Source organism: Atractosteus spatula, chromosome 6 (genome assembly GCF_055471065.1).
Source record: "Atractosteus spatula isolate fAtrSpa1 chromosome 6, fAtrSpa1.hap1, whole genome shotgun sequence".
NCBI lineage: Eukaryota > Metazoa > Chordata > Actinopteri > Semionotiformes > Lepisosteidae > Atractosteus > Atractosteus spatula.
Genome location: NC_142711.1, coordinates 7,382,446 through 7,402,152, shown reverse-complemented (window position 1 = coordinate 7,402,152; position 19,707 = coordinate 7,382,446). Strand labels below are relative to the sequence as shown.

At 42.2% G+C, this 19,707-nt stretch overlaps 1 protein-coding gene across 5 annotated transcripts in view; it reads right to left on the bottom strand.

Moving 5' to 3' along the window:
* stau2 (staufen double-stranded RNA binding protein 2) overlaps nucleotides 1–19,707 on the bottom strand; it is a 117,852-nt gene that overhangs the window by 84,807 nt on the left and 13,338 nt on the right. The gene's annotated exons all lie outside the window — the stretch shown is intronic.

Below are 19,707 nucleotides of genomic sequence, written 5' to 3'. Positions count from 1 at the left end.
AGACAGGAAATAATAAATACATAAGAACTTAAGAAAGGTTATGAACGACAGGAGACCCATCATCCCATCTTGCTCGTTTGGTAGTTAGTAGTAAATTCAGCTCAAGGTCTCATCCAGCCGTTTTGTGAAAGACGTCATGGTATCTGCTTGGACAATATGGCAGCGTGATTGGTTCCACATTCCCCCCACCCTTGGGTAAAGAAGTTCCTCCTGTTCTTGGTTTAAAATACACTTCCCTGTCCTTCAAAGGCTATAAATTAAAAGGCCATTCTTTTTCAATGAAGACTCAAAAATCCTACAAACAAAACTGAAAGCAGGTCTTTCTGTTGGCAATTCCACAAGCTGTGCTCAGGAAAGCAAGAGAGCTGAGAAAATTAGCTCTCAGTGTACCACTGTCGTTATATCAATGCAATATGGGAGGAAGAACAAAGAAGCACTTCAGGATGAGAAACGTCATAGTTCGGGAACTGGACGTTTGTAGGGAAAGCCGCAGGGTAGAGCAAATCTCAGAAACAAAACGAGCCATTCTATCAAAAACCAAACCAAAAAGTCATTTTAATGTGCAACGCTCAAAACATGTGTTTTACACACTCACTGCTCTCCCAAATGCCAACTGGTCTCTAAAGCTACAGCAGGGCTCTATCAAAACTTGACAACAAACAAGCCACAGGCTTCAGGAAAAGACTGAAGCATAATGCTGAGGCTACTGAAAACAGAAAAAGAGGGTCCAGTAACTGCCTTATTCAAGGCCATCTCTTTACCAACTGCTGTCTGCTGCGAAATTGTGGCTCTCCATCAGCTCTGGATGAAAAAACAAAAAAATAAGGTGCGTATAGTATTTGATTTTTAATATTTCCAATTTTTTTTTGTCTCAACAAGGCAGAGCTGTTTCAGCCTCATTAATTTTTTAGATTTAGAGGGCTGCTAGTGCTCTGAGACTAACAAAAAGGAGAATCACAGTGGCCTATGACCCACGATTTGTTTTACGTAGGACTGGTTTGAAAGTAAATGGAAGGTTTTTCTTTCCTGACACACATTCTTAAATACAGCAGATAAAGGTCTCATCTGACAGACTGAATGTTTACATCACAAGCTCATACAGTTTGCAAAGAACAGATTTCCCAAACCACAAACAAATATGGAAAGGTTCTGAATCCCACTCCAAGAAAAATAGCTGGCTTACAAACCTGCAAGCTGCAATATAATGTTACTATGACAATCAGTGCTAAATCCAAGTGTTTTCATTGCAGTTGCCTCTCATAAAATAAGTCGCAGGATACTAAATAAGAAAACTGAACCGTGAGATTTTCTCATACATCTGAAATAAAAGTTCTGCAAACGTTAGGCACAAAATATAAGAAACAACTGCAAGGTTGCCCACACTGTGTTAATAACTTTTTAAGGGGATCTGCATTTCCAACTGAGATCGGGAATGTGATTTCTGTGCCATGTTGTTGAAGTCGATACCCAGGCTTCTTTCAAGACAAAACTGGATAAGACCCTTCAGTCAGGACAGGAGTCACTTCTTTGCGCTAAGTGCTGTGGGAGTATGGAACAAGCTACCCAGGCATATTGTTGAAGATGATATTCTGGCTTTTTTCAAGACATAGCTAGATGAGACCATTGAATCAATTAGCTACTGGGACACCAAGCCATATGGGACAAATGGCCCCCTCTTGTTGGACACCTTTCTGGTCTTATGTGCCACACAAAAGTTTGAATCTCTGCTGAAACAGAAGTGTGTTTCCTATTATCTAACTTAAAAAAAATGTTATAGGGGCTGTTTTCCTATTGTGGTGCAGGTGTTGCAGAAAGCAAATGGGGTCACCAAACAAACAAAGCATGAATCAAAACACAAATCATATAAAGATCCACAACAAAAGCTTTTCTCATTCACTGCATAATTCATATTTAAAAAAAATTAACATAATACAAAAACAGCAATTCATACTATTGACAAGATAAAAGGGAGGCCAAGAAAATGTAAAAGCTGACCAATAAATATTGGTTAATGGGTCTTTTGATGTTTGTTTTCCTTTATATACCCAGTCTGTCAAAATGTATTCATAACTCTAATAAAAGAGGAACAAAAAACAATCTGACAGAAAGACTAGATAATGTCACCCTTTTGCTGAAAAAAGGCATCATATTGTAAACTTAATAGCATTGCACACAGCAAACAATTTTATATATCTAAACAATTTAAGTTCAGGAAAAATGAGGGTCATTATTTATTCACACCCCTGGAGTGAGTATTTTGTAAATTATCTTCTGGCGCCCCCTGTCTGAGAGGGTAGTTTATAACGGTCCACCAGACCCTTTGGTTTCCATTAGTGAACAATCCTCTGGAGTTTGGAATGGACAGCATTGGAGTTGTTTAAAAAATGACCCCCCCACTACACACACACACACATCATTTCAATATGAGCTTCCAAACGTAAACCTCAATTTTCATTTCATCGGACAATTCCAATTGCTATTTTTAGAGATAAGATCACTTTATTGGCCATATACATTTTCTTGCATTAGGAATTTGTGTTTTCGCATACCCCAGCTTGCTCTCTGTGAGACACACAGACAGGGAGAGAAGCTTGGGGTCAGAGCGCAGGGTCAGCCATTTATACAGTGCCCCTGGAGCAGTTGGGGTTCAGGGCCTTGCTCAGGGGCCCAACGGAGTAGGAGTCCTCTGCTGGCAATTCCTCTGTTCGGGATACGAACCGGCAACCTTCCAGCCACGGACACAGGGCCTTAGCCACAGAGCCACCATACCGCCCTAGCGGTGCTTTAGACACTTCCTTTGCCACCCAGCCATTAAATGCCACATTCATGATCACAATAATACAATAGTATTATTATATATCATTATATAATATCTTATATAACTGATATTATATTAGGATTATATCAGTATTTTTCACCAAAGATGACAATTTCTGTTCAAGATCTTACTGGACTTACAGTTCCCTCCCACACCACCTGAAGCCTTCAGAGTCGTCAATATACAGTGCAGAAAAAAGGTTTCTGAACACCTTAGGTAGGACCATATTCTCAAATATCTCATTTGCCTTCATGAAGGTCTTAATAAAAGATGAAGATAACAAAGATATACAGTTCTTGGATTATTTAACTAAATGATCCAACACATAACTAATACCCTTGTATGAATATGTGAACCCTCAGATTCAGTAACTGCTGGTATTGCCTTCAGAAGCAAGCTAGCCCTTCGAGTTCCATGGTATTTGATGGACAAGTGGTACTGTACGTCCACGCATTTAGAAAAAGAGACCACTGCTTCCGTTAGAAACAGCATTTAGCACACCTTGCACCAGCTTTAAAATGCATGCAGAAGTGGCTGGAAAAAGTAAGCTACATCTCTGAAGTCAGCACAGTACGAAATTCAAATCCCGGTTTTATGACGGGCCCCAGACGAATGGGACTCTTGCTCTTTAAAAAGCGTGCATCCGTCGCACCAGTAAAAAAAAAAAGGCCGCATTTTTGCTGCAAGTTAGTGTTTATTTTCCCCATGTGGGCTGGGAGCAGCAGAGTGCAGCTCAGGTCGTCCAAGGGTGGGTCCGCCATCGCCTGTCAAGCGGAACCCGGATCTCAAAGGAAATGCCAAACGCAACACTGGATCCGGCCAGGATAGCTGAGCGCTAATCGGCACCACACACTCTGGTTACAGGTGCAGGGAACGCGGCCGTCCCCGGTGCTCGGAGGAGGCCCTCTGTGGAACGTGGGAAAATGACTGCCGACACACTGCGGCAGATTAAACCCAATAAACAATCCAAATTCACAACCGATCCACGTCTGGTCCGAATTACAGGGAATACAATCCAGACGGGGAACACCTAGAGGCTGGGTGGGAGGACCGGCCCACCAGTCTTAAAATCACTGCATTCTCGTATCGTGCGTCCGTGTGTGTATGTGTGTGTGCAAGAGGGAAAGCTTTGATTACACGATCTCACACACAAAGGAAAGCTGGGTTTTTTTTAACCCGCATCCTTTACTAACATTTTACTGTTTCCTTGTAAGAAACAGACCCGAGGGTACAGATATTACATTTTATTGCAATGGCAAAGCTATGTCATTCTGTCAAATGTTATTGTGTCACTTCAATCTAGCATGTGGAGATAATTAAACCAGCTAACAAACTGAAATACTTTACAGTTTACAGTATAGCACAGCAAAGGCACCACTGAATCCAGTAATTAGTCATTTTGTATGGGTAAATCATCGCAAATTAGTCATTTAATTTCATAAACCAAAAATCACTTTGATGGTCCAGAAGATTAATTAATCACAACATTAAAGAGCTTTAATATTACCAATGGTATCCTTGAATCATCATTAGTGCCGAGCTGTCTGGGAATGTTTATTTCTAGTTCATGCAATATCATCATGTTTCAGTCAACATTAAACAGAGATGAAACAGCAAGCTACCACATAATGTAATTTGAACAAGTCAATCAAAACACACCACTGACACAAACCAACAATCCGTAATAAGCTAATTAGACCAGGAAATGCTTGAGGGACTCGATCTGTCAGCTAGCCTGGGAATGCTTGGTAATTCCTCGGGAAGAGTTGGAAGTTGCTAAAAGACGCCTGGTCCTCCCTCCTTCACATGGAGTCACCATATCTCACACCAGGACAAACGGACTAAAAATGGATGAATGGGCAAGTATTCTAAGATTAGGAAGAACTAATAACGGTGACGGATTCCACCAGCGTGCCACTGTCGTGTCTCAGATGCTTTTCACAGTGATGCTCGGACAACAATTAAAACAGCCCATAGGCTGAAATGCTGTTGGATTCAGTGGCTCCAACATCAAATGAGATTATCTGTCATTCAATTATTATTCAATAACCTACCAACTACCACATGGAGAGGGAGACAAATGGCCTCTTCATGCTCTGTAACTCTTAAGTTCTTGTGTCCACAATGTAACAGAACAGAATCATTTGTGCAGAGCTGTAAGTACTCTAACATCTTAAATATCGAGATGTGCTACACTAAAAGCATTTCTGGCAATGTGGTCTCTGAAAGTTGTACCACTTCTGAAACGTGGCAGAGAGCACCCCAAAATTAGACCTTGTCTAATCCTGGTCAACAATACCAGTTAGGCTGCTTTTAACATCTTTTTATCCCATTAGATAAAAGTGATTTTGAGCTTTACAGTGGCACAGTTCTTTGGTGAAATTTCCTTTTCATTTTTTTTCTTACTCATTTAAAAAAAAAAACTGTTTAATTAGGACTGTTCTGGAAAATGCAGCACTCTCATTTTTGTGCATCAATCATAAAGAAAGCAGGTTTTTCAGTTTTCGCAAATACAAATGTCTAGACTTAACGGAGTCGCATTCTGAAATTTCAGATCTAGTGCATACTAAGCTTACCCTCACAACAGGTAGCACAAGTAAGGTGACACACAGAGCAATGCTCATTGTTTCTTTGTTTTTTCCGGGTTTAGGTTCAACAAAATACAGGGACTACAGTGCACTGTGGGATATATCTGGGGTGATGTATGTTACAGTACAGAACAATTAAGGAGAATAAATCTCTGCCCTTGCAAGTCTGAATCCATTCACTTCTAGTCTTATCTTTCAACCCCCAGGCTAGAATAAAATGACAGCATGTACAAATGCCAGTGGAATATTCAATGCATGTGCCATTAGCAGATACTCATGCTGACAGCAACAAGTGGAAACAGTATTATAACTTCCCCGATTCTCCTGATGCAGTGGGTAATGCTGAAAGAGCACTGCTCATTCTGCCCACTGCAGTGCCCACGGAAGACCGTGACAGTCCTCAACGCTGAATCTGGTACCCACGCAAGCACTCCGCTATAATGAAATAATTCCTTACAAGTGAGGTAAAGATATGACCTCAGAAAGCAAATCGCAATTACGTTACCAAGTTACACTTTCCAGCCTGTCTCACTTCCCTCTTTCTTTCTGCTGCGGAGCTGTGGCGCAGCTCAGCTTCAGCCGGGCGTTTCTGAGAGACAGGAGGAAGAAAAGCGCAGCACGAGAGTTGTTAACGCAGCCAGAAAGCTCTTGCCTGTCCAGAAGCCGGTAAGACAAATACCGACTTGATCAGTCACCTGGACAGTTCTTTTGAAAAGCGAGATGCCGAGGGTTTTTCAGTCGGGGGGGAATGGAGGGAGGGCTCAGCAGCAGCAGACAATCACCAGCCAGGACAGCTCCTTCTTTGTCCCGGCACTGCGTCTCAACACCAGTGTCCATTACGTGCCCCGAGATGCTGATGACTTCCATCCATCTCTCCTCTTTAGGACTCCTCTTACCACAGGGGCCCGCCACTGGGAAAATGCAACAAGCCTGGGACTCTTAGCACTATTCCCCCCCCCCCCTCCCCACCATGGAAAATCAAATAAAATGTCTCGCTGCCAAAATCCAACAAAGGCCAAAAATGAAAAACAGAAAACATCTCCGTGCCAAACGTACGGGGTTTCCGATGAGCCAAATAAACGGAACCAGCAAACACTGTCATGAAATTTGAAAAGATTTAGATGGAATTCAAAGACTGGGGGGGAAACACCAGGCGGATAAGTAATGCAGACAAGCACATTACATGCAAGTGGCAAAAACAAACTAGTGACACAAAATGGGAAACATTGAGCGAGAACAGGCTACTTCTGAAAAAGACTTCAAATGCTTATGTTGACACATAGTTTAGATCTTTTGGACAATGTGGGAAGCAATAAAAAGGCAAACATTAGAGTATTCCATGCTGAAAAGAGGAGAAAAGAAACACAATGTTTCGGCTGGGAAGCCTTCTTCGGGTGTCAAGTAAATAAATCTTTACTTGTTCCTTTGCAGCCTACGCAAGCTGACACAGCTACCTACTTAAAACATTAGTATATATATAATTAAAAGTAAAGATATTTCAAAATTGTATAATGTACTAGTAAGACCTCATTTTCAATATTCTGGACAAATTTGGCGAGCATGTTACAAAAATATATTGCTCTGGAAGCAGAGCAGAGCCACTACATACATTAGCAGGCATATGCTGTAGTAATACCCTGTCCTGACAGGCCAAAAGACTACTAGAGGACCCGGTCCAAGTATTCCAAATCCTCAAAGGCATTGACAAAGTCAAACCACTGGGACCCTTCAGTAGAAAAGAGTAAAAACATGAAGCAGAGGACACAGATGGAAACTATGTTGAACTGCTTTTGAGACCTGCAACTTCATGCAAAAGGTTGTGGGAGTTTGGATCTAGTTACCCAGCCACGTTGCTCAAGCCGATACCCTGACTTCTTTCAAGAAAGAGCTGGATCGGATCCTTGGATTAGTTACACGCCTTACTATCACATGGGCTTGATGGGCCGTATGGGCCCCCTCTCAGTTGGAACCATCCTTATGTTATTAAGGCGATAAACGCTCTCAGGAGCCACCTGAAGTGGAACCAGAAGCAGAAGAATCCAGAAAATGCCTTCTTCCCGCTGCAGGGATACTCCCACCAGGATGGCCACTGCCCTCATGTACTTCTAAAAGCGACAGACTGGGACAACAGGGAACACACCAACTCCCCTGTTGGCAAATGAAATGTGTGCAGGAGAAAAAATTCCCAGGTGTCCTGCGACTGTCATAACGATTTTCTAGACTTGATTTTACAACTAATGGGAGTCTGGTAACCCTGCAGTTCCTTTATTCAGCACAGCCTTAAACACTGCCCCATTGCAGTAGTTTGTCAGCTGCCAATACAAGTGTAAGCACAAAGAAAGGCCTATTCAGAATCAATGAGAAATTCTGGGTAAATATGTATAGTTACTACTCTACTAAGTAAACTGATTTGCTGCATTTGTCTTAAACGTTTCTTTGTCAACCACAACCAGAGTAATGGACTCTGAACTCCTCGTGGTTAAGAATTATATTGCTGTTTTACAGGGTTGCACAGTGCTTTAATCTGGCTTGTGAGGCTGCAAAAAGTGACCCTTTCCTAGTGCAGCCTGCTTGGCAGTTTAAAAAACCACGGCACAGAAGAAAAAGAATTTCTCAGTATGAAAAGACAAGTGTGTGTGTGTTTTTTGGGCATCTTTTCCTCTAAACTATTAATTAACTCTTAAAAACTCAGTCACCCAACATATTGTGGGGAACTGCTCCTGTAAAACACCCAGAAACATAAATGTGTGCAAATGTGAGCTGTTTCGAGTCCAAGTCAAATAAATGAGAAATAGCAAAACTGGCATCTTCTTGCTTATCTGATCATGGAACAAAAATACAGATATCTATGAGTGATACAAAAACATCAAACATAAAGCAAGTTCAAATAATTCTGATGATTGTATTTCCTTCACTGAAAGGAAAGTGCCGTTGCACCCCTAACTCAAACTCCAGGGTGCCCCGTGTCAAACTGCATGCAGTCCTGTCGCTCAGGGCTCCTGTTCGATGCTCTGCGGCCCTTGTCGAGTGAGTCGTGGACTACGCACTCACAGTCTGAAGTGAAACAATCTTGGAAGCACTTCCAGTCCTCCAGCTGCTCTTCCTATCAGGTTAGCAGTGTGTGTGTTTTTTATGTTCCTTGCCCTCGAGTGTTTTTCCTTGAAGTAAATGCAAAAAACATGGCTGAGCAAAACGAGATCACGTAACCTGCCCGGTGAGGGCACGAGAGGCCTCTTCTCCAGAGCAGCCAGTCACTTCCAGAAGAGAGGCAGTACAGACACTCGTCTCGAGAGAGGAAACGGAAGACTGTCTGACAGGTCGAGGGTCTCTCAAACGCTCTGTGATGGTGAGAAACCATTTCCAAAGCACCGATATCATACGGAGAAGGCAGTGGAAACAATTTTAAACAATTAGCTGTCCTTTCAGAAATTTGAAGATTTGTTTTCATTAATAAAACCGGCAACAAAACACGTTTGAAAATGACAAAAATTCCACACACATGAAAATAATGTAGAGTGTATTTACACATTACAAAACACACATGCTTACAAACCTGAATTTATTTAAGGTATTACAAGGCAAGTCAGTGTCCTATATACTTCAGTACCTTACTTAACAGAGGACACAGTCCTTCATCCTCACAAAAGGTTAAATTTGCACACCGGAGAAGACAGGGCAAGTCCCTTATCTGTATCTCATGACTTTAAAGACACAGAAACAGAGCTGAAGAAGACAAAACCTTTCTCCAGGTGAAAGCATCTCTGATCGTAGCTCAGAGAGCTACAGGATCAACAACACATAGGCAATCATTGCATGTTTCAGAAAAATATTTTTTTTCTATTAAAATTATCCCGATTAACTTGTATTTAGACTACTAACATTGAACGTCTGTCTCTCATAGAAATGTCAAAATATCTCATTCATCTGCCTGACAAAGTTTTCCTTGAAATAGAAACCGGTTAAACTTGGAATGGGTGTACAGAATAAAAATAATAATTAATAAGACTGTGAGTGACCCTGCAAAACTTTACAGGAAATGTATTGATTGCAGAATTCCACCCAACCATTTTCTAACCACTTCTTCCAGTTCAAAGTGCCGGGGGGGGAGCCGGAGTCGGTCCTAGCTAGCGACAGGCACAATGCAAGATTACACCCCAGATGTTACGCCAGTCCATGACGGGGCAGACACAAACACAAACGTGCACACATTGACACCAGGACCAATTAGCTCATGAGCCAACTAAGCTACCAGTATGTCTTTGAGCTGTGGGAGGAAGCTGGAGCACCTGTAGGAAACCCATGTGAACACAGGGAGAACATAAAAACTCCACACAGACAGCCCCTCTGGGATTGAACCCAGGGCCCCAGCACTGCGATGAAAAGCTGGCCAATGTTAACCACTGCGCCAACCTGCCACCCTACATGAAAGTACCACAATAGAAAACATCTCCTCTGAGACTGGGCTCCTGGCCTGAAAGGACTGCCAAGTCCCAGGCCCCTTTTGGATTCTATTGTTCTATTTCCTTGCTACAGAAATATCAGACCGAGGAGGGTCCGGAGTGTGACTGCGTGCTGGGCTGAAGGTGCTGACCCTAATTCCAAATCAGACGATCGTACGCTAAAAAAATACGCTTCAGGGTCATATTGTGTTTTTGAAAAGTTTGCCTCTCTGATGTCACCCTGCTGTAAGACTCCACTGTATCTCAACCCATTTTCTGAGAAAAACCCTGACAGAGAGAATCTGGAAGCCCTCCAGGGGAAAAGACCCTTTCCAAGACTAACTGTGGGAAGAATGAGTGAGTGCCGAGTTACAGTAAGGGATGATATTCCAGCACTCGCTCCTCTCTCACACACTGACCCCCGAGCGCAGATGTTTGTCAGAACCCAGCCCTGTTTGAGACTGTTTCAGAACTGTGAAAGAGGAGGCCTACCGAGCCGCACAGCCTGTTACAGCCTGGTCTACGCGAAGCCATTGGCCAGCTTTCCAGTGCAAACGTGCAACTGGTTCTGCTTCAGTTAGCATTAACAAACCCTAAACAGGGTGTGATGGCACTGTGAAACCAAAAGCAGGTATGACGTCCAGAAATCATTAAACTTCTGAAAACCTTCCATCTGCACTGATCAAGACATCGTGGAAGGTGCCTTTATAAAACATGGAACCTCCCCATTAAGTTGTCTTACCTAATACCTCAACTACCCATGAATTAGACAGCAAGGTTAGGTAATGTATCATCGGTTAAGCAATGTGGGAAAGATGTTGACCCTGCGATTGAGTACAAAGGGCAGCAATCATAACCCAGAGGGTTGCAGGTTCAAACCCGAGGTGAGAAACCACCAACGGCTGCTGTACCTTCTGAGTAAATGCGTCACTCGTGTTGCTCCAGTACATGTCCTGTAGTACAAATGGATGTACTTCTCTAGGTGCTTGTTGGAAGAAAGGATTCGTCCTCAATTAACTCATCTAAGCAATCCAAAGATATTAAGCACTTATATGAAGTGCCGTGGAAAAACAAAAACAGAAAATTCAACATTTGTCTGTGCCTTATACTCCATATGAACTTTCACATCTACCTTGGAAATATTTAAATCAGTACAACAGCAGTTACAGCAGCTGTTTATTTAACTGCACAACGCTTAAAAAATAATTTCCCGCTGATGGGAAGCAGCCCCAATGTCACTGCCACCATGCTTGGTGATGGGCTTTGTTGGACTTTCACCAGATACAAAGCGTTGCAACTATAACAAAAATCTCCAATTTTTTGTCTTGTCTGATCACAAAACCTTTTGCCGCATGTTTGCAGTATCCATTAAACAACTTGTTGCAAACTTCATGTGGGATCTCAGATGTCTTTTTTCTCTAATCTCAGCCATTGAACTCTATAACTCTTTCAACGTTAGTTTCTTTGTTGCCCAGCTGTTGTGTTCAGTTTGATCATTTAAGATTTGATTAAAAATATCCCAGTGAAATATATTCATTTGTAACTCAAGAAAGTAGGATATCATTGGAAGGGTTGAAAATACTTTTACAAGGCACTGCAGGTCTTTCTTCTAGGTAGCCAAGATCAGTATTTGGTCAACTATCAACTAAACAAGCTTATACTGTACATTCTTAATTTGAAAAGCTAGTGTCCTTATTCTTTGGCTATAGTTCTCTATGGTCAACTTACAAATTAACTTTATTTTTCACAATAAAAACTACAAACGCCTTTGGTTATTGCATACAATTCACTGGTTCTGAATTCCATCACAGACAAAACATGAGAGAAGGCACCTGTAGTCAGTTTCCTAGTTGCAATTCTGTTTTCCTGCTCTGCATGGATTCAGATGACCACTTCGGATTTGTTCAGACCTGATTTTCTGAATTGAGAGGGACCTGCTTCACCCCACACTTTTTTTTACTTTAGATCCCTTATCCAGCCTCCCCCAAACAGGAAGAATTATTGGTTCACTCTTCACAAGCATTGAAAACTCCCAATGGACTACCGGAAAGTTTCCCTTGTCTAATAATCAAGCATTGTCAAGACTTCATGAACTCTCTTCTGATCATTTTGGATCTCTCTGACACTTCATGTCATATACAGTACTCTATCCTGCTTTCTTTAGAAGTTCCAGAATTCTCTCCAATACGGAATTCTGTAAGACATTGCAACAGGTGGTGACCATCTACATTCAGAAACCTCTCAGCAGCAAAGCGACACTGGATCAAGACCCACACTACTTTCACTGCACTGAGACTTCTTTAAATCATCTGACAGTTTGCATAAAACCCCTCAACCTAAACATCTCTTAAATTTTCGCCTTGAGCCTCCTTCTGAAGAAAACAATACCTTGGTTTGCGTAAAATGTCTTCATATGGAAATACGTAAGGTGTCCAACTTAACCACACCTAATCTGTGGCAGTGATGCCGACTCTCACGAGCCGCTGAAACAGAGGCCGCTAAACAAGCTCGGAGAACCCCACTGGCTCCTGAGACAGAGCTGCTAGGATTTTGACTCTTCTCTTCCGTCTCACTGGGTCACTGTGACGTCAAGACAAGTCAGGTGAAGTTCTACAGAACCTCAGGGCTCTTTGCCCCTTGCTTTTTTTGACAACATGTCAGAACCAAGATATTACCAATAAGCACGTTCTTAAATATCACCCTTTTACTGATGACGCTGGCCGACAGTACATCCTGGCAAGGCAAGGGGGCAGGGACTTGGCTCCTCACGTGGTGCAAGGTGCCCTTTCCCTTAGCTGATTTTAATCTGATCTCTCCTTCAAGGAATATTAGAATTCTGGGAATTAGACGGGGCACTGACTGGAGTTTTGACGCTCCACTTAGTTCTTTTATAAAAAAAATTCTCCTTGTATTATGTCGGGATTAACACAAAATGAGGGCTTTTGTTCACAGAGCAGACAAGATGATGGCGCGAGCTTCTGTTACCTTTTTATTAGATTTGCATTGTGCTGTTCGCTGGCGTTCCTAAGTGTTTCGCTGAAAAGGTTTCAGCTCTTATGGATGACTAGGTATCCTCATGTTAGCCACTGCAAGCTGCTCTTTGGCTCGTTTTTTAATGGCTCCATTCAAACTGTAGAACTGATTGACAGGTATTGCTGAAATGAACCTTCACGGCCTTAAGTTTTTTCAGTTTCAGGATACATTTTCTTGGCATTTTTCTGAGATCTGAAACAACTTTTGTCACAACTATTTCGAGGTTTCACATAAAACCTGCTGAGGATTTTACAAAGACACAGTATCTGTTAAGAGCCAGGAATGCCACCCAAGATAAGTCTTTAAATTGCCATCTGACACCATGTTTTTCTGAGTTATCTTTCAGCTTTTGTTTCTATAGATATATTCAGAAAACCTGATGGTTTTTTTATTAACAGTATAGTCTTACTCTACAAGAAAATACTATACGAAATAAGAATATTCTAGTGCATTCTTTTACACTGTTTACTAATAACCATGTGTCTACATTACACCGCTAACAATCAGGGACTGCATTAAGCCAAGACCAACACAGGTTGATTTCAGCTTATTTTTGCATTGAACAAAAATATATTAATGATGCAACACACACTTCTGATGTTTCGATGTTGTTCAAGAAAGCAGTGTCACCTCCTTGTAGCCTGATCTCATGAGACCCAAGCAAGGCCGGGCCAAGTTTTGTTTGGGACATAGGTGATCCTCTTCCCTTTGATCCAAAATGTCCAAACCATTGTACCAATATCGACCAGGAGTGCTGCAGGAGGTGGAAGTGCAGTCCTTCAGATGAAAACTTCAATCAAGGTCTCGACTACTGGGTCACTCACAAGCTAGGGGGTGTTAAACCCGGTGTCCTGGCTCGATTCCACACGGACCTGTACAATCTGGGCCTCTGCGAAACTCCTTCTCAATCCAGTCAGTGACACTCCCAGGTGAGGGGGATTGCACTGCTGCACGTCCCGCATATCACGGCTTCCCCTGTTCTCCACATCCACTCCTGTAGAACCTCCACGGGCAGGGAGCTGGAGTCCCATATCCCGCTCTTCCTTAGGAGCCTCACTCGCATATCGGCTCATTGTCGTGTGCGGGAAAAAACCAAATGAGCTAATTATCAGTCAAACAACAGCGCTCTTACATCTGTAAAAACACACGTCCCCATCTCCAAACATTTGCTTTCATAGCACTACTCCAATTAGCCTCTACCTTTTTGTTTTATTCGTACGGATGCTGTTTTTTTTTTAATTCTCTTGACTTTCCGATCAATCTGCTAACTAAATTGCAATTGCAACCCTTCCAGTGATCTTTGCACGGGATACAGGTCTGAACGAGCTGGACCACAGTCCGGATTCAAACGCGTGCTGGGACGATACATCCTCTTCCTCTCTGCGCACCAGCTAACCCATTTCAAACGAGTGTATAGAGTAAGTAATAGGTTTATTCCATGCTGGGAAAAAAAGAGGAAAGAAAACACAACGTTTCGGCCGTGGAGCCTTCTTCAGGTGTCAAGAGTGTATAGAGTGCATGTCACGCCACAGTGGCCGTTTCTGACTGCTCTGACTGCTCCTTTGGGGGCGTCCTGTGATAGAGTGGTTGTAGATGTCACCGTGCCACTGAACTCTCAACTGCTAATTCTCCATGTTCTCAGTTTAGCCCTCAACTCACTGTCCCTCCTCAGGCACAAAGCTTTTTTGTTCCTGCGTCTAACTGCAGGCAAAACATCTGTTTTACTGAAGCTGAGGAAAAACCAAGATAACCTTAAACTGCACTCGGTTGTGTTTGCCTGCAGAAATTGTTCTTAATGATAAAAGTATGGCTGAGGTAGACCTACACTTTGCCATTGAAGAAACTGTGACAGCACAGCCAGATACTTTTGCTTGTCTTTAGATGAATTAGCGACCTGGGCACCCCTTTTTTTCTTGTCAGGACCCATTGTTGTATTTTCATTTGCACTATTTTGTGGTTTTGTTTTCAGACTGAATTAAAAAAATATATAATATTGTAACGTTCCATTTATACGGTTGCCATGTTATTTAAGAGCAGGGTAGGCCCTAAAAAGGTTAATATGATGGACACCCCTTTCCTTTAAATGTACTCAGTTTCCTTTTCACAGGACTCTCAATCAGCTACCATCTCAAAGGAAAAAAACAAATGAGCTAATTATCAGTCAAACAACAGCGCTCTTACCTTGAAACTTAATTAGTTTATTTCGTTTAAATAAATTATTCAGTGTTCTGCAAAGGTAACAATGAGTTTTACTGGGTGATTTTCTAAACCTTAAAAGGGTTGTACATTTTTAACTGAAAAGCAATGGGCATTTTAAACATTTTATTTAAAAACAAAAGAACAATATGCACTTTTTACCCAGAGGTTTGTGGGGGAACAGAACGAGCCACGTTATGAACAGTTTTCAAGGAAAGAACCACCTTCATAAACTGGGGGATAAGTGTATTGGGAAAAGGATTTAAATCAGGTGAGCACATGATTGATGTGACACACAGAGAAACTAGAAGTGCCCTTTTACTTCTGTGACATTAATAAAATGTCAGAAGAAAGTATGAAAGGCATCCATTTGGTTCACCTGCTTTCGTGCTTTATCTTGGAATCTTGGAATCTATATGGTCAGATTAATATGATAAAACAATTAGTCATCATTTCTCACAAAAACTCACTGAGGGATTCCTTTTAAGGCCACACACAGCCTGTTGAAGCAATACGTTACAGGACTGCTGGCCGGGTTCGGAATATTTCCAAATAAAGTTGGAGCTACTACATGACAGACTGCGCAATGGATCCGGAAAACTACTCAAGTCTACCAGATTCCTGAAGAATGCGAAATCATAAAAAAATAAATTTTCTACTTACTAAGAGTGAACTAATGTTATCAGATCATGCTGACCCATTATGAAAAACTGCAAAGCATTTTTTTCCCCACAAATTCCATGTTGTACACTCCCATATCACTATTATTCCAACTGCCCTGTGGAATCTAGTGACGCACTCTCGAACTCCGCTGCAGTTCCAGACTCCCGTCACTGTCCTGTGATGAAGCAGCCCGGGACAGAGGCTCAGACGCCAATTTTCGACACTTACGAGAAAGGAAGAACTGTGCCGTGCGGCAGTCAAATGAACACGCGGAATCCTTTTTGTGAGAGAGAGAAGAGGAGATCCATTAAGAGAATTCCCCTCTGCTGTTCAAACATTTCTTCCTAAAAGCACAATCTAAGCAAATTATTTGGGGATAAATCAGGGTATCGTAGTAAAGCAGCTCTGGCATTCTCAGTTGTGATGACAGAAGTGACAGCATGGATGCTGAAGAAACACAGCCTCGTTGCCCTGTTATAGGGGACACTGAACATCACCGCCGAGTGTTCATGTTCCATGTTCCACTTTCTTATCATAAAAGAGTTTAGGAAAGCTCATTGGGAGGACAACAAAAAGTCTGTTGTCCTCTTCACTGTACAGAGGCAGTATCTGGGCAACCTCCGTGTTTCCTATAGACCCGTTCGACCTTCTGCTCATTTTAACATAAAACGACAGGAGCAGAAATGAAAACGCAAAGCTGAAAACCTCTGGGAAAATATAAAGGGCAAAAAGATACAAAGTATTCATGGCCTCCAGGTACTGTAGCATTTATTCACCCAAAACTTTCGTTATCATCTAAAAACATGACTGCCCGTTAAACAAAACGTCTCGACTCATACCTGACCTGTTGTAAATTCTGCTCGATAAGACACAGTGCAGAGATCCCTTCATGGCCACATAACAACACACAGTGAATCTAGTCTCGTTTTCAATTTAATTTAGATTTTTCAGATCAACAATTTGGATACACCCACCCAATATGGAATAGCCAAAGTCCGTATTCACTCTGTTGTCCACATCCCGGCTTGCAGCTCCTGTTCTTGATCCCAGATATGCTTTATTGCGCCAGTGTCCTTGGCGACAATAAAGCAATCCGCCAGGCGGATCGCGTCAAAACCCTTCAGGGGTTTCGGACAGTTCTTAAAGCTTCTTCAGTGAACAGCTGCGATCCGCTGAACCACCTGGTTTTTGTTTCAGATACATTAAGCGACCCAGGAAGCAGAGGCGTGATTTTATTTCGCGCGCGCTATAGTATATTCCAAAGAGGCGCAGACAATTTGCGACAGACGAATTTCAAACCAGATTTACTGCAGGGAGTGGAGAGACGGAGGAATGTTTGTGTGGCCACAGCCGGGCAGGCCTTGAATTGAATTAACCTTCATTGCCAATATCCTGGCTTCTATTAAGAAATGGCTGGATAACATCCCATGATCAATTAACATCCAGAAACTAAATGAACTAGATAGGCTGCATGGTCTCCTCTTGCCTGGAAAAAAAATGATACTCTGAAGTAAACCATGGACATCTTAGAAGTAGGTCTGATTTCCTGTGTTCACACCGACTGACTTCAAAGTTGGCAGCATTCATTAAAACAAAGACTATCTTTCAGACCTGCATCTCAGATGTCACAGCAAGACTTTGTATACCCTCAAAGAATTGCCACCTGCCCCCTGAAATACTGCTTTTTAAAAAATACTGTTTGGCCAATGACCCAAATTTGGAAGATGTCTTTCTATGTCCCCTTAGTTTATATACAGTTTATTTGCACTGATTAAGCTGACAGATACTTGGAAGCCTTCAAAACTGCTTGTAGTTTTCCGCACTAATGTAGGCAGGAGGTTGAAGAACTTCTCTCAAACACAAGCAGTTTGATTAATGACTTCCTTCCGCTTCCTAGTATTTTATTGCTGACAGTAAAGGAGATGGCTCTTTAGAACTTCTAATATATCATACACAGAGCTCAGCAGATACTGGGGACTGTTCTAACAGGACACCAAGGTGGCTGGGCCGTGACGTGTTCGGTGATAAAATTCCTTCTTAAACACCTGCTTGAAGGAAGTCAAACCAACCCTTAAGAAAACCTTCCTTGGCACACACTCCAACCTGCCACCACGCCTCAAGTCTAAGTATGTTTCTCCTCAGGCTTTCCCTGTTCTCCACAGATACGATCAGATTAAAACATCACAAAGGCTTCTGTGTCTCAGAATATCATCTCTTGCCTGTCTGGCTTGATGGCAAGGTCTGCGCTTATTAATGCTCTTTCTTTTCAGAGACTGACAATCCACATGTATCTGCAGTGCCTCACAAAAGTACTGGCCCCCCTTTCCAACGGTGTCCCATTTTGCTGAATTACAAGTAAAGGACACGTTTCCGTCAAGTGATTATTTTTAATCAAGACATGAACGCTGCCCATCAACCACCCCCGACCTACCTGACAGAGCTTGAGCAAGCTGGCAAAGAAGAGGCAGTGAAAACGTGCACCATCCTGGATGCACCGAAGGCAGAGCACTATCTAAGAAGACTTGCGGCTTCCACACTAGCATTTTGTCTCAGTATTCAAGTTTGGATTACAAATATTTCCTGAAAAACGCACAGAGATCATTGGTAAATCAAGGGATAAGGAGATCAGAGGAAGGGAATGAATACTTTTGCAGGGTGCAGTTTAATTCAAATTTGTCATAACGTTTTCACCTTGTGTTGGTGTCGGTTTTCTGCTGGTAATCCCGTTTTCACCTGCAGTCCAGAGACATGCTGTCCAGGTGATCTGGAGTGTCTAAATTGATTCTCATACCCTCAGATGTGTGGTGAGAAAGCTTGTTTTTGTGGCTGCAATAGACATGAGTCCCATCCAGGGCGTATTCCTGCCTTGTTCACTGCACCTGCCTCATGATGTATGGATATTTACAAAGCATCCCTTTGAAAACATGACAGAAATGGGAGATTTGCATCATCATACTCTTCTGCCACGCAAGTGACTGCACTGTTCCACACAGTCCCTCGTCACAATTACTCTTCCTCTACTGCAAAAATGTTAGTGGAGATTTTGAACATGCCTATCACAAACTAAACACTTTTGTCTAGAAATTAAAGAAACAATACTTTAACAAAATGATGGCTAGCTATATATTTGGGAAATAAACCGTGTCACTGCTAGTGAAACAAAAAATCATCTGAACTCTAGCCTACAAGATTAGCGGGTAGCAAACATTCATAGTGGGACTTCTGGTTTTTGGTTTTGTCAGTTAGTAGCGACTAAATATTTGCTTGAGAATCAGTTCTAAATGGTAAAACAAAAACAAAGAATGGACACCAAGAACTCATTGTACTGAGCATCTAAAAAACTGCTGCTCTATGTATTGTTGTTAGAAAAGTCAAGAGCATGGTTTTCAGATGCCGATTCAAGTGTTTTTGACATTGTTTTGATTAAATAATCAGTCACAACTGTGACAATTCTAGTGTCTTTCACGGTTGCATAAACACAAAATCACCTCAAGAGAGCCAGCTGATTGAGCACAGGTGATGAGGTGATTGGAGCAGTTTAATGTCAAGACTGGGGGAAAATCACAAAGGAAAAAGTGTTCTGCTTAGCAAGAGAGCAGCATGTTAATACACAGTTACTCAGCGTCTGAGGTGCTTAGCAATTTCTAAGCTTTACAGACAAACACAGTGCCTCAATAATAGGTCACTACATGGGTGACAGCAGGTCATGATGCCTCATCAAGACCAGTGAGGAGGTGCAAGAGTGATGGTCTGAGCCTCACTGCAGGGCACTATATTGATCAAGTCCTGGGACATCATTAGGACCCTGCAGTCTGTGTTGGTCCTAATGCCCCAGTACAGTGACGGGGACAGTTTACTGTAAAAAGGGCGCTGCCCTTCGGATGAGACGTAAAACCGAGGTCCCGACTCTCTGTGGTCATTAAAAATCCCAGGGCGTTTCTTGAAAAAAGGAGGGGTGTTACTTTGGTGT